This window comes from Eptesicus fuscus, chromosome 17, assembly GCF_027574615.1.
Source record: "Eptesicus fuscus isolate TK198812 chromosome 17, DD_ASM_mEF_20220401, whole genome shotgun sequence".
NCBI lineage: Eukaryota > Metazoa > Chordata > Mammalia > Chiroptera > Vespertilionidae > Eptesicus > Eptesicus fuscus.
Genome location: NC_072489.1, coordinates 49,832,653 through 49,849,331, shown reverse-complemented (window position 1 = coordinate 49,849,331; position 16,679 = coordinate 49,832,653). Strand labels below are relative to the sequence as shown.

At 37.3% G+C, this 16,679-nt stretch overlaps 2 protein-coding genes across 2 annotated transcripts in view; one reads left to right on the top strand and one right to left on the bottom strand.

The window, feature by feature from the left end:
• Positions 1–16,679, top strand: part of BBIP1 (BBSome interacting protein 1) — a 139,310-nt gene that overhangs the window by 99,773 nt on the left and 22,858 nt on the right. The gene's annotated exons all lie outside the window — the stretch shown is intronic.
• Positions 1–16,679, bottom strand: part of SHOC2 (SHOC2 leucine rich repeat scaffold protein) — a 56,030-nt gene that overhangs the window by 31,367 nt on the left and 7,984 nt on the right. The window lies entirely within an intron of this gene.

The window sequence follows — 16,679 nt, the reverse complement described above, 5'->3', positions numbered from 1 at the left end:
AATAAAAAATTATGTATAGTATTATTTTATTCTTTGGCATATTTCTCATTTGAGTGAATTTTTTCTAGTAGATTGCTGTCGTTGTTTAAAAGGTCATGAATTTGCCGTAACGTATGTCGTGTCACTTTCAAGGCCGGCGCTAGACTTTTTGCCGCCACTATAAAATATAAATAATACGAGTACTGTCTGCTAAATTCAAGAAAATTTATGTATTTATGAAATAAATAAATTGCTTACCTAAATTATCTGAATAGCTGATTTGTAATGACATCACTTGTTTAACTAGCTTACTAGCACGCAGTACGATGTGTATCGTCTGAGAGACAGTTACAAAATGTTTTCGTCGTTGCCAATCCCAAAAAGTGCCATTGTTCATTAGTCCAAACAATGGTGGTCGAATTCTAATAACTGATCAACAATGCGAACTTTGATAAGCAGTTCTCGATAATCAGTTCTCAACAATTATTTGTTATTATTAAAGTTTACCATTATAAAATTAACAAAAATAATATAAAACTCATATCCTGACTAAATAGCCACATGGCCGCCTAAAACCGTATATTCCCTTCCCGTTCTCCCGCCATTCCCTAGCTTGTCGTGCATTCTTTCCAAAAATCGGGACTTTTTTAAAACGCCGCGGGACGAGGGACAAATTGTTAAAAATTGGGACTGTCCCGCCAAAGGCGGGACGTCTGGTCACCTTAGGAAAAGGGCATTAAGGATCTGCACTTAAACAAACACTCTAGTTGACTCTGATGCAGGTAGATCTGGGGGCTACCTTTCAGAAACAGTCTCCAATGATATCTATATTCTAGGAACTGGAAAAGTTAGGACTCTTAATGATTCTTAAAAGAAGAAAAAGTTCACTAGTAAAATGACCAAAGGGATCCACAAAGGCTAAAAAATTAGTACTATTTTTGTGAAGGAGTTAGTCCTCCCTAAAGATTTCAAAATGTAAAATGTAATTTTTGTTTTGTGGCTCTAGTACTAGTTTTATAACTAACTGATCTTTATTTGGTACTAGGGCTTAAAGATTAAAGATAAAACTATAACATCTTACCTGATTAGCATAAGATATTAGAAGATGTTAATAAAGTTTTATCAAACCACAAAATCTATGATAGTCTAAGCCAGCAAGTTTCAATCTTTTTTTTTTTTAAATCCTCACCCAAGGATTTTTTAAATTGATTTCAGAGACAGGGGGTGGGGTGGGGGAGGGGTGGAGGTGGGGTGAGGAGGGAGAGAGCGCGCGCAAAACATCCATGTGAGAGATAAACATGAATCAATTGATTGCCTCCCATATGTGCCCCAACTGGGGATCGAATCCACAACCTTTTGGTGTACAGGATGGATGGTGCTCCAACCAACTGAGCCACCCAGCCAGGGCTGTTTTCAACCTTTTTCATCTCATGGCACACATAATAAACTAATTACTGAAATTCTGCAGTACACCAGAAAACAATTTTTTGCTAATCTTAACCCAAAAATAGGTGTAATTTTGATTCATTCAGACTGGACAGCTATTGTTGTGTTGGCTGTTGTCATTTTTTTTTTAATTTGACAAGCTAAGAGAAAAGAAGTCAGTAAAATATTCAGGTACTGCATGTTTTAAAAATTCTTGTTGGCACACCAGTTGAAAATCACTGGTCTAAGTGCACAGGATTATGCTAAAATTTTCTATATAGAGGATGTGAGCTCTACCTTATACAAACAAGGCTACAGTTTAGACAGCCAAAACACTCACATATGACAACTAATTGATAATATATTATTAAGTCTTCAGATAAGTAGAATATACTATATAACACTTTTAAGAAAACAGTGGTTTGAAATCACTCCCATACTAAAAGTACACACATACTTACACGTGTGTGTGTGTGTGTGTGTGTGTGTGTGTGTGTATACATGGTTTTTCCAGTCAGGCTCCAATCTATCTTTTTCAGTTTTGCCATTTGTACCAATATAATCTCCATTCCTATCTTAAGTACTCTTGACACAGTTTGCTTAAAGTGCTTTTTCTGCATTACCTTTATTCAGCTTGCTTCCTCTGCTAGGATGATCCTTTCCTCCTCTCCACCTCCACTCCCTAGTCCCCCTGGCGACAGTATTTATACACTACCCTCATCAGAGTTCTCTGTTCCCTGAACATATGGTACTGTCTCCTCCCTCCATCCCTATATTCTTGTTGTTTCCTCCTTTGCCTGTATACTTTCCCCAATATATCCCTTATACCTCTTCCTTTCCCAGGTACCACCTTTCCAGATGAACCCATAAACATCTTTTAAGACTTCTAGAGGTCACTTTTTCCAGAAAGTCTTTCCTACATTGCTCTCAGGAGGTACCTCCCAGGAGACTCTCATGAATGTCTATTACTATGTAAGTTTTTTTAAATTATTGGTTTTATTTCTAGTTCCTAGGTAAATCTTTTCACACCTCAAATTCTTGTTAAACTTTCACAATAGCAATATAATATTTGTCCTTCATATATAATCATTTGTTTCTGTTGTATCTGTATTTTTCTTATTTCTTTAATAAAACTGTAATAACATTTTTGAGTGTCAAACACACCCATTCCCCATCCTGGTCAAGTCAGAACTAAAGCAACTGAGTTTTGCAGAGCAAGGTGGGCATCCACCCCAGTGATGGTAGAAAGTGAAAAATCAAAAAGTCCCATAGCAGAATGTCAGCAGAAGACTAAAGAGGGTAGAGTACTGAAAGCCTACCCCCATCTTGGATTTCAGAGCCCAGGTGAGAGGAGAAAGACAATCCCACAAGGGGGCAGTTCAATTTGGGGGATATCAGAACCCAAACAAGACAAAGTGAACATCAACGTATGTTGGCAATCCACAAGAGGTGTCAGAGGCCAAGGGAGGTGGGCATGTGTGTCCTGACAGGGGGATGGCTCAGCATGGAGAATCAGAGACTGAATGGAGTGAAAAAACTGTACACAGGTAGTGATGGACCAGTGTGTGACACTGGAGTGTAAAAGGGGTAAGTAAGGAAGATGTCCACATGAAGAGCTGAGTGGTTAAGGGATAGGTGCATGCATGGGGAGTTAAGAATACAAGCAAGGTGAAGAGGGCCTCCACGATATAAATACAGCACTAAAAAATGGGCAGGCAATTCACAGAATAATACTTAAATGACCATAAATACTGTTTCAAAACTACTCAATATCACTAGTAATTTGACAACTATTAAGAGATATTACTGCCGAAACTGGTTTGGCTCAGTGGATAGAGCGTCGGCCTGCGGACTGAAAGGTCCCGGGTTCGATTCCAGTCAAGGGCATGTACATTGGTTGCGGGCACATCCCCGGTAGGGGTTGTGCAAGAGGCAGCTGATCGATGTTTCTAACTCTCTCTTCCTCTCTGTAAAAAATCAATAAAATATATATTTTTTTTAAAAAGAGATATTACTGCCATCAGGTTAGCAAGTAAAAAGTCTGATAAAACCAACTGTTAGAGAATATGGAGCTGAAAAAACTCACACTCTGCTGGTAAAGTATCGCTGTTAAAATGATTTTGGCGAACAATTTGGTAAAAACCTGATGAATTTGAAAACGCCACATCTACCCATTAGATCCATCAATTCTATTCCTAGGATTTACAGTATGAAAACTTCTACACGCTTGCACATGGAGCCTCTATGGCAAAGTCCCTCTTCACCATGTTAAAAATCACTACACCTACAGAAACTCAGATAAATCTCAGAAACAAGAGTAAACACCACCTCCAAAAACAGAAACATATTAAATTGCAGAATAATATATAAAGAATGGTTCTGTGGGTGAACATATTTGTCAATGACACATCCGATATGGGATTTAATATCCAAAATTTATAAAGAACTCAAACAACTCAACACCAAAAAAGACAATTAAATTAAAAAATGGGCAAAGGACCTGAATAGACACTTTTCCAAAGAGAACATACAGATGGCCAAGAAACATGAAAAGATGCTCAACATCATTGCAAACGAATGAAACTGGATTGCATTTTATCCCCATGTACAAAAATTAATTCAAAATGGATCAAAGACTTACACATAAGACCCCAGACTATAAGTCACATAGAAAAAAATATAGGTGCCAAATTTATGGACCTACGTGGTAGAGAACATTTTGTGGACTTGACCCCAAAGGCAAGGGAGCTAAAGGCAAAAATAAATGAATGGGAATATATCAAACTGAACAGCTTCTGCACAGCAAAAGAAATGGACAACAAAACAAACAGGCAGCCAACCAGATGGGAGATGATATTTGCAAACAGTAGCTCTGACAAAGGTTTAATTTCCAAAATATATAAAGAACTCATAAAACTCAACACCAAACAAATGAACAATCCAATCAAAAAGTGGGCAGAGGACCTGAAAATACACGTCTCCCAAGAAGACATACAAAGAGCCGATAGATAAATGAAAAGATGTTCAACCTCACTGGCAATCAGGGAAATGCAAATTAAAACTACAATGAGATACCACCTTACACCAGTTAGAGTAGCCATTATCAACAAGACAAGCAACAAGTGTTAGAGAGGTTGTAGAAAAAAGGGACCCCTCATTGAATGCTGGTGGGAATGTAGACTGGTACAACCACTATGGAAAGCAGTCTGGCGATTCCTCAAAAAATTAAAAATAGAGCTACCATACGACCCAACAATCCCACCCTTGGGTATATACCCGAAAGACTAGAAATCATTTATACGCAAAGACATATGCACCCCTATGTTCATTGTAGCATTATTCACGGTGGCCAAGAGTTGGAAACAGCCAAAGTGCCCTACGATAGAGGACTGGATAAAGAAGATGTGGTCCATATACACAATGGAGTACTACACGGTCATAAGAAAGGATGAAATAGCGTCATTTACAACAACATGGATGGACCTTGAGAACATTATGCAAAGTGAAATAAGTCAAACAGGACTATATGATTTAACTCATATGTGGAATATAAAACTGAAACTTATGAACACAAACAGTGCTGTGGCGGTTGCCAGAGGGAGAGGGGTGGGGGAAGAAAGGGGTCCTAATATGAGGTGACAGGAGAATATTTGACTTTGGACGGTGGGCACAAGGTCCTATATACAGATTTTGTAAATTAGCAATCCACACATGTAACCTATATGTTCATGTAGACTAATGTCACCCCAATAAAATTTAAAATAAAAAAATAATTTTTAAAAAACCATAATGAGATATCACCTCACAACTGTCAGAATGGCTATCATCAATAAATCAACAAATAAGTGTGGGTGAGGATGTGGAGAAAAGGGAACCGTCATGCAGTTGATGGGAATGCAGACTGGTGCAACCACTGTGGAAAGCAGTATGGAGTTTCCTCAAAAATGATCCCAAAATTCCACTGGGAATATATCAGAAGAAACCCAAAACACTGATTCGAAAGAACATATGCACCCCTATATTCATTGCAGCATTATTTACAATAGCCAACGTGCCCATCAGTAGGTAAGTGGATAAAAAAGCCATGGTACATATATACATTGAAATATTACTGGGCCATAAAAAAGGAAATCTTACCTTTTGCAACCGCATGGATGGACCTGGACAGTATTATGCTAAGTGAAATAAGCCAGTCAGAGAAAGGTAAGTACCATATGATTTTACTTATATGTGGAATCTAATGAACAAAATAAACTTACAAAACAGAAACAGACTCATAGACACAGAGAACAGACTGAAAGCTGTCAAAAGAGAAGGGGGTTGGGAGACTGTGTGAAAAAGGTGAAGGGATTAAACAAAAACAAAAATAACCTCATAAACACAGATAACACTATGGTGATTACTAGAGAGAAAGGGGTAGGGGAAGGTAGAAGAAAGTAATGGAAGGAGGCTTGATTTGGGGTGGTGAACACAATACAATATACAAATAATGTATTTTAGAACTGCATACCTGAACCTTATACAGTTTTACTAACCAATGCCACTCCAATAAATTCCACAAAAGTTTTTTTTTAAAAGAATAACTTATTGCCGAAACCGGTTTGGCTCAGTGGATAGAGCGGTTTGGCTCAGTGGATAGAGCGTCGGCCTGCGGACTCAAGGGTCCCAGGTTCGATTCCGGTCAAGGGCATGTACCTTGGTTGCAGGCACATCCCCAGTAGGGGGTGTGCAAGAGGCAGCTGATCGATGTTTCTCTCTCATCGATGTTTCTAACTCTCTATCCCTCTCTCTTCCTCTCTGTAAAAAATCAATAAAATATATTTTTTTTAAAAATAATAACTTATTTATATAATGTTTTAAAACATACACACACACACACATATATATATATATATATATTGTTTGTGGGTACTTATATATAAATATTAGACACAAATAAAGCATTGAGAAACATCAAATTTAGGATAGTCATTTCTAAGTTCTAGTTAAGGGTAAAAACTATGGTAGTATGCTAAACCAATGTTTGGTGAGTTGAATCACGGAGTCCAAAGTTATGTTTCCATTCTGAAGTAAATGGTCAAATGAACTCTGGGTCCCTCCCCTGGCGTTTTGAAAGACCTAGAAAGGTATCTTCACTACTCACTAGAATAATATTGATTTAAAAATACGAGAAACAATGTTATATCTACCAATGAAAACATAAAAAAAGAACAGGGCTGGTGAGGATACAGAGAAATGGACAATCACAGTCTGCTGGTGGGCATACAATCCAGAAAATCCTTTTTGAAAAATGGATTTTTTTTTCAAAAAAAAAAAAAATGTGGCTTCTTCACAACATGATTAATCAGGGTTTTTTTATTTGTTTGAAATGTGAGAGTTACACATTTGTTTAAGAGCACAGAAGAAATAAAAGAATGTATCCTTAAACTTTTAAGTGCTTACCTCTCTCTGAAAAGACAGGGGAGCTATCAGTGATGAGAGACTGGCAGAGGAAATGGAGAGGAATAAGGTTAAGAAATGGAGGTTGAGAGCAAATGCTAAAAGAGTTTGGAATCTGCCACAGATTCTTCATCTGGAATCTTATGAGCAGTCCATGATATAGATATGCATTCTGGGCCTGACTGACTCGGAAAGGCAGTTATATGTTTGCATGCGCCTCAGTATGCCAGTACTGAAGGAAGGCAGATGCGTCGTCGATCTCTAAACTCTTTCTCAAAAAGAAATTTCCACTCTCTTTCACCTGCCTGGTCCTAGTGGTGTAAGACTTGTCACTTCAGTTCAGGTTGAGAGTTTATAAGTTACTATCACATGATTACAATTGACTTCCAATTGACCCAGAGAAGTAGGCACCCCAAGTGATGTTACTCCCATTAACAAATGAGTTAACCAAGATTTATGGAAGTTAAATTATTTGACCAATAGGATGCTGTGAATCTGACAATAACACCACTAATAATAGCGGATAGTATTTATCGAGTACTTACTACATGCCAGGCACTGTGCTAAGTGCTTTCAGCTGTTATCCCATTAAGTCCTTCCAATAATACTGAAGATTAATCCTCATTTATAGATGAAACTGAGGCTCAAAAACAATCAAATGACTTGTCAAAGATCACACAGAGCATAATTGGCAGTCACAAGCCTGACAGAGTTCTGACTCCAAAACCATCTTAACCACTATACTAATTCAGAATATATTTAGTAGATATAAAAAATCATGTAAATAATCAGGATTAGATACATGAACCAAGGAAAATTGTTCACAGAACAAGACTTGATTCTGTAGCATTTAGGTCCACTTTGCCACTAATAGTAAAATATATACATAAATAACTGACCACAAGGGAAATGATGATGCGGCTCAATTCAGAAAAGAACCTGACTCATGCTTCCTTGGTCCATGTACTGATTCTTAATGACTAGCACTGATTATTCCTTAGTAGTAATATTGTTAAGAGTAGATTCATATTCCAAAACTATTTTTCTCTCACCTAGGAGAAAGAGAATAATTCAGACCAGTAAGGGGGGGACTGTGGGTCCAGTATGTCCAGAGACTTACTTGAGATGTTCTATCTACATTAAATTTGACCCACCTTAATTTATATCAAACTCTACTTTCAATTCTCATATTAAATGAAGGTATCTTCTAGCTATTACTTTCTCAAAAGGAATGTGATTAAAAGTAATATATCGGGAGTGTTGAGGGGGTGGGGAAGGGTGCATTAAAAAAAAAGACCAAAAGCTCTGGAGCTGTAGATCCGGGTTCCAAATCCCTTGAGAAATTAGTGTGACCTTAGTAAGCAAATGCTATCTTTCTAAGCTTCAGTTTTTTCATTTGGAAAAAAACACACAAAAAACTGAGTTTGGGGTCTACATGATCTCATAGGTACCTAAAGCTCTAAAACTCTGATTGCTGAGTCTTAACACAAAGTAGTTTCAAAGACCAATTTGGGATGTTAAAAATTACCTTCTGAGTAATCTATATACCATCTCTATTATAAAAACCCCATGGCCATGATGCCGTCATGCCGTCATGACCAAACGCCAAAAGGCACCTGCTGAACGTCATATGATTTCTTCATGGGAACAAGTAAGTGTTGCTCTGTTCAATTCTCATCTTCCAATGAAGGTCAATCTAAGTGCTCCTTAGAAGGAAAGGTTAGGGGAGGAAACTATTCTTATCTCCGTCCACAACTGTCTCCAAGGTGGGCAGGGACTTGATGCTAGGTCCCGAGGCCTCTAGTCTATATATATATATATAAAAGGCTAAAAAGCCTAAGCAACCAGCCAACCTTCTAATAAGTATGGCGTGCAATGACCACCAGGGGGCAGACGCTCAACGCAAGGGCTGCCAAACTGCAGTGACTTGGCAGCTGCAGTTCTTGGGTGATGCACCTGGAACCAGAGAGGAGGGAGCCCTATTCCTGGGTGCATCACTCGAGAATTGCCCTCTCACAGTCTGGGACCCCTCGGGGGATGTGGAGGAACCGGTTTTGGCCTGATCCCCACAGGCCAGGCCGAGGGACCCCACCGGTGCACAAATCCGTGCACTGGACCTCTACCTTTATATATAAAAAAGTGACTGACTGTCCGACCATCCAGTACATATGACACGCAGATTGACTAGCACATGCACGATACATATAAAGCTCTCACTGGTGCCAACTACACGCGACCAACCAGCCAATACATATGACGAGCACTGGCAATCCTATCCTACACTAGTAGCCCATTTGCAGGAAGAATCCTGCAAGTGGCCGCTGCGGCCGCATGCGCTGCCACTGCCGTTGCAACCGCCGCGCCTGCACCCGCGCGCCGCTGCCGCCCGCCCCGCCCCACCCGGGCTTTCCCTCTGGCAGCCACCTTGCTTTCTGCTTTTCCTCCCTCTTCCTTCTAAGTTGTCTTCAGTCTTCACTCCTCCCTCCCTCAGCGTATGCAAATTAACCTCCATCTTTGTTGGGTAATTTGCATACTCACCCTGACTGGCTGGTGGGCGTGGTTTTGGCTGGTGGGCGTGGCTTGGGCATAGCGAAGGTGCAGTCAATTTGCATATTACTGTTTTATTAGGTAGGATAATAAAAGCCTAATATGCAAATCAACCGAACAGCGGAACGACGAGTCACTATGACGCGCACAGACCACCAGGGGGCAGATGCTCAATGCAGGAGCTGCCCCCAGCCCACAGGCCACAGGCCAGCCAAGGCCAGCAGGGGGCCCCCTGATTACCCTACCAGTTGCCCCACAGATCGGCCCTGATCGCTGGCCAGGCCTAGGGACCCTACCCATGCACGAATTTCGTGCATTGGGCCTCTAGTTTATCCATATTAAAAACCTTATTAGCTCCCCATGGCTACAGATAATTCTGTCATGCAAACACATGTTTTGGAATACCTAACAACATGCTAACCTGAAAATGTTCAGTAATACATTCTCCAAATTTCCCAAAATCTATTTCTACAACATTTTGTTCCATGGTCAAATAGGTTTAGGATAAGATGTATTTCAAACATTATTAAACTGTGTTTTTACAGCAGAAATTACCAGTGCTTTTAATATAACAGTGTACTTTGTGAAGAATATATGACTTTCCAATCTATAGGTTATACACTAGTTATCAGTATTCTTCGTATGAAAGATAGTAATACATTTTGCCTATTAATGAGACTATTAATATAGATGTCATATATTTCCTTTCTGTTGATAATTTTTCTAACTTAATCATGGCATTCATAAATACATATAAAATCTTAAAAGTCTAGAAAAACATCCATCAAATGATGGTAATGTATTAGGATGGTTTTCGCTTTCCTTTATCTCTGTATCACTTTTTAAATATATATAATAAGCATTCACTCTTTTCATAATCAAGGATGGAAAAAAAAGCTATTTTCATTTTGAAACAGAAAAAATCCTAACAGTGCTAGTTTGGTTACATTGACTTTTAAACTGAGAAAGGATAAAGGTAATTAAATTTTCATTTATAAAGAAAATTTAAATGTATAATATAAGAGGTCAACATAATATCAAAGCCCATTTAAATTAGTGCATGATAGCCCATGAAGAACTAAATATATCCAGCACTTCAGATCTGAATTATACTACAAGAGATATTCAAAAGTTCATGGAGTGATCTGATCCACTGACGTTATAAACCAATTTTTGGATACTGGCAGTTCAGAAAAAAACAGTTTTTCTCCAATTATAAATATTTAAATTTATATAAGTATAAAAACTATATTTTCATTCATTCAACATTTTATTTAATATATACTAGTAAGTGTCATGCACTGTTCAAGATGCTAAGTATACAATAATAAGTCACAGTTCTTGTCTGTAAGCTTACAAACAAGTGGATAAGGCAAAGAACGGTGTGGTAAAGATTGCTGCAGCACAAAGAGAAGACCCTAAAACAGACTTGGACACTGGGGGAATCAGTAAAGGCTTCTTAAAAAAGATAACAGGTAGGCACTGTTCAGGTAGCTCAGTTGGTTAAAGCACTATCCAGACACCCCAAGGCTGAGGGTTCAATCCCCGGTCGGTCGGGGCACATACAAGGATCAACCAATGAATGCATAAATAAGTGAATAAGAAGTCGATGTTTTTCTTTCTTTCTCTACCCCCTTCCTCTAAATTTTCTTAAATCAGTCAATTAATTAATTTAAAAAGACAACAGCTAAGGAGAAAGCGACTAAAAAGGGTTGGAGGGGAGGTCAAGATTCCTGGAGTCATCCTCACTCCTACCTCTCCTTCAGTTCTGACATCCTAACCATCACCAAATCCTATCCACTCTTTTCCCCAAATTTCTCCTGACTTCAACTTCTCTTCATTCTCACTGCCACTACCCTGCTCTAGGCAATACCAAATTTCTTCCAATAGCTTTGTAACTGGTCTTACCACAACCACTCCCCCATCCTGTTTCTAACCTAATCACTACACTGCAATTAGAGTGATCATTCAAATACTCACATCTAATCGGGTTACTATACAATTTAAAACACTTGAGGGAAGAGTGGGTGGCCTCCATAAACACAGCCCTCAGGATAAAATCCAAATTTCTTAGCAGTAATTACCAAGTCTTTCAAGATCTGGCCCCTGCTTACTTCTCCTGCCACAACTCTGGTATTTCCCACTTTGCACTTTAGTCACAGCAGGTCCTGCTATCTCTGCCCCCGGACTTTATACAAGCTATTCTCTTCTGCCAGAAACATTAGGTTTACAATTCTTCACTGATTGAATTCTTGCATTCTTCAGATCTCAGCTCAGAGGTCTGGGAAGCCTTTCTTGATTACTCAGAAACATTTCTGAATACCCCTTCCTCCACTTAAAACTACCCCTTATCAGAACATGCATCACACTGGATTATACTTACTAGGTTAAGTTGTCTGACTCCCTCATTTAAAGTAATGGAAAATAGGGACCCTTCTTTTTCACAGTTGTATTCTAGTACTTAGAAATAATGCCTAACACATAATAGCAGTTATATTTATTAAAAGAATTATAAATATATGTTAACTTGGTTTTATCTGCCCTACTAGATAGATGACAGGCTCCTTACATAAAGAAACAATTTTTATTCTATAAAGTGCTCTACAAATAAAAAGATACCATGAACTTTTATTAAGCACACAGTGAGTACTCAATAACACTTACTGAATGAAGATAATTGAACAATAAACAGATAAAAATGTTTTCTCATCCTAGCTGGTTTGGCTCAGTGGATAGAGCATTGGCCTCAGACTGAAGGGTCCAGGTTCAATTCAGGTCAAGGGCTCGATCCCCGGCCCTGGTCAGGAAGCACGTGTGCAGGAGGCAACCAATTGGTTGTTTCTCTCTCTTCCCCTCCCTTCCACTCTCTCTAAAAATCATTGGAAACCTATCCTTGAGTGAGGATTAACACACACACACACACACACACACACACACACACACACACACGTTGCTTCATGCATAGTTTCCCTATATTCCACTTAAAATTAACTAGAAATCACTCTGATTTTTATATGAATACCTAAAAATGGCAAGACTTCATTTATACTTTCCTTTTTTATAAGATCTGAAACACTCCTTATTAAGTAGCTTAAAGGAACAAAATAAACCGTCTTCCCTCCAAAGCACATAAAGCTATATATTTTTGTTGTTCAGGAGTTAAAAAAGGAATCCTCAAAACTGGAAGACCTAAGATTAAGAAAGCACCCCAAAATAACGTGCTCAGGGAACATTATTGATCATAGAGAAATTAAAAAGAAAAACAAAAACCACATTCTTAAGCAGTATGAGTGAACCTGAGGTAAGAGTAGTTTTCATGAAGGCTAAATAAATAGCTGTCTGTGAACAACTCATAGCACCTTCAGATTCATTCAACTTATTTTTCCCTTTGCGAGGAGGCAAGATGAAATAGTTTGAATGGACATGGAGAAGACATGGTTAATTTATTTTATACAATAGCATATACATGAGAGTTTTTCAGGAAATCTGTGTTCCTTCTTATGAGAAAAAATAAAACTTACATAATTTTGAGTTTGGGCAAACAAAAGTTTTGAGCAAAGAACTGAAAATTCTTGTTTACCCAACCCACAACATAAGCCATAATGAGATTACAGCTTGCTTGTACAACACTTCAACTAACCTATCTATAAATTGCAAGATTCTCCAACAAAGTATCAAAATAAAAGGTAGAGGTTGTGTAGGGGGGATTTAAATGTCTCAATATAACTTAAGATATGATAGTAAACATCAAATATCCTTGACCAAACATTGTCTGAAAAACTTATGCCACACAAACACTCCCCCAAAAGATTTACCTCTGAATATTGCTTAAATTGCCTTTCTTGCCAAGGAATTCAAAACATGTCAAACACGACCCTAAGTATTCCCAAAATATACTTTACTCTTCATTTATCAGGGGCAAACTAGTAATAAACCAGTTAAGTTGGTTACTTAATTATCAGTGTAAAGCAAAAGAGATAAAATGTAATTGGTATCTTAGGTTATTAACATTAAGATGACTGTAATGCTCAATAAAGTATTTTCAATTTTAAAAAAACAAATGATTTTCAGTACTTTTATGCTAAAAATTAAGTAGATTACATTTAACTGTTTCATTTTTGTTAGTATAAACCTCACATTCCTTTACTAGGTCTTATCTGATTATAAATCCTTTCCATTACTTACTTTATAAACTATTTATCAGAAACTGTCAGAAAAATATAAACAAAAATAAATGTACTGTATGTAACAAGATTAAAGGAGTGTGTGGTCTCAAGGTAGGTATTTTACATTTAAGAATCAGTATTTAATAAGTTCCCATTACTATAAAACAGTCTTTTTCACATCTTGAAACTATTTTGATGAAGACCATATGCTCAAGTAATTATTTTATTTACCTACTTATCCTTGACAGTTGTTAAAACAGGATTTACATAATACATTTGGGGCTTTAAAAATATCTCTCATTTAGCTCTGTATTAATTTCTTTAAATATCCCAAAGCAAAAAATCTTTCTCACATAAGGTCAAAAGAAATACATTAAGCAGCCAGGCCCAATTTAACTAAGATCAATAAAGTATTTCTCCCTTCAAAAACTACTCAAAATAAAGAAAGGCAGGCCTTGCTTATATTTTTGAATATACATAAAAGGACATTTTATTATTTTTGTAATTTAACACATTAAATCCAATCAGTTCCCAGCTGGTATGTACTATCTACTATCTTATTACTATAATCTCAAAATATGATTCCCACATAGTTTATAGAAGCTTTGATGTAAAAACAAATTCTTACATCACAAAGATATAAATCATAGTAATTTGCAGGTAGCAAGTAATATATTAATTACTTAAACCATGCCAGAAAGAAAAAAACATTATTTGGCAATACTTAATTTTAATTCCGCTCAGAAGCAATTCAAATATTATCAAATTGTTAGTTTATAAAAACTGGATAATAGTATAGTCAGGAAAGAGATGGGCTAATTAACAAGTTGTTTTTAGTTTTAGGACATGAACCTACTATTGTGGATCATCAATTTTCAAAGAATTTGAGTATAATATAGCAAAACTTAAATTATATGAAATTTAATTTCAACTTTCTTTGATGAAACAAAAATCTTCCAAGATCTTACCACAGGACCCTTATTATTATATCAACTATTACATATATACTAGTATACCCATATATATATGAAACTATCAGGTATAATTGAGTTCCAGTTGAGAAAAGGCCATAAGTTTTATATTTTTGTATGTGAATAATTAGTCTTGAGTTAAGGCATTACTCTCAAAGCTAACTCTACAAGAATTATATAGCTGACTTTCAAAGCTTAAGTCCTTCCTTTTTCCTATGGTGAAAATCCTTAAACTGAAACATTTAACTGTAATATCCATTTGTAGGTATTACAATTAGTGTGGATCAACTCAGTCCCTTTTTCCATTAACAAAATAAGCTGACAGAAGTTTGTTTTATCAAATGCCTTTACAAACATAGTTTCTCGAACAATGCATGTAAACTAGCAGATTTCATTATTTTATTTTAATCCTCACCTGAGAACAAAGTTAGAAAGAGGAAGGGTAGGAGGAGGGCGAGAGAGAGAAACATGGATTGGTTGCCCCTGGCCAGGGAACAAACCCACAACCCGGGCATGTGCCCTGACCAGAAATCGAACCTGCAACCTTTTGGTGCAGGGGATGATGCTCAACCAACTAAGCCACTCCAACCGGGCAGTAGATTTCACTCTTTATAATTAGTTTTCAAACAGTTTCAGTAGCTGGTTTTCATAGACTGGCATAATGTTGCTCAACATTCTGGAAGTTTAAAATAATTTCCATTGAAAATTTTAACTCATGTATACAATCATCATGGAAATGTTGTTATTGAGAGTTATTTTTTAAATTTTAATAGCATTTAAAAATTTGTTTCAAAAACAGTGATTCAATTTATTTCTCTTAAGTCCCAAAACAATGCTTTTTATGCCTTATTTGTAACCTAAAATATTACCACCTAATTTATAGCATTCACTTACTGGCCATCATTATATTTGACTAGAGGCCCGGTGCACGAAATTCGTGCACTTGGAGAGGGGGGGCCTAGCCTGGTCTGCGCCCTCTCGCAATCTGGGAGCCTTCAGGGGATGTGTCCGACTGCTGGCTCACTCCTAAGCCGGCAGTCAGACATCCTTAAGCGCTTCGGCAGAGGCAGGAGAGGCTCCCGCCACTGCCACTGCGCTCTCCAGCCGTGAGCCAGGCTCAGGGTTTTTGGCTGAGCAGCTCTCCTCCTGTGGGAGAGCATTGACCACCAGGGGGTAGCTCCTGCGTTGAGCGTCTGCCCCTGGTGGTCAGTGCACATCATAGCGACCGGTCGTTCCGCTGTTTGGTCGGTTTGCATATTAGCCTTTTATTATATAGGATCATCTTTAGGTCCTCAGAGCCCAACACAAAGCCTGACACAGTCTCACATATTTGGGGGCTTCAATAAATTTTGTTCTTGGCCCAAATACTCATCTTCAGTGTGTCCTACAATAAGCTATTATATAACAGGAGGTGGGGAAAATTAAAAAATACTGCAGCACTACAAGCCATTTAGCATGCTGAGTTCCCACAGTTGCTTAGTGGGTGTTCTGAAACTAGGACATATTTCTAGTATTAAAAATTCCAAATCACTACTTCCAAAGTACAGAAATAAATGTCTTCAAGATTAAATCATAAAACCTTACTATTTTAAGCTGCCTAGTATATAAGTATCCTATTTCTATAAGTTTAAAACTGTAATCAACACATGGTAAACCAATATTTATTTTAGCAACAAAATAAATAATTAGATCGTCTACGTACTTATCCTTAGTTATAGAATAGATTACAATATTAAGATAAAATGCAATTTATCTGAACCAGAACTAAAGTGAAATTTTATACTATAAGATATATAAAACACAACTAAATATAACCTATTTCAGGTCACCAATCTGTTATCCTGCATATACTTCTATTATATGACCTCCAATCTAATTTTTCCAGTCCAGGTTACTAGGAAATGCCAAGAGATTAAGCTTACTCTCTTTAACAGAATAGAGGTTGCAGAAATATATCATTTTGTCATATCATTGCAACAGGTATGTTTTCATTCAAAACTGATAAAAAAACATGTTGTTACTCAATTTTACGTATTTCACAGCTAAATAAACAAAGAGCACATGTTTGGTATAAAAGCTACTTCTGCAAATTTTAAGGTCAGAATATTATACTGCATTGATTCTGTATCATCAGATTATTTGCTTCTACTTA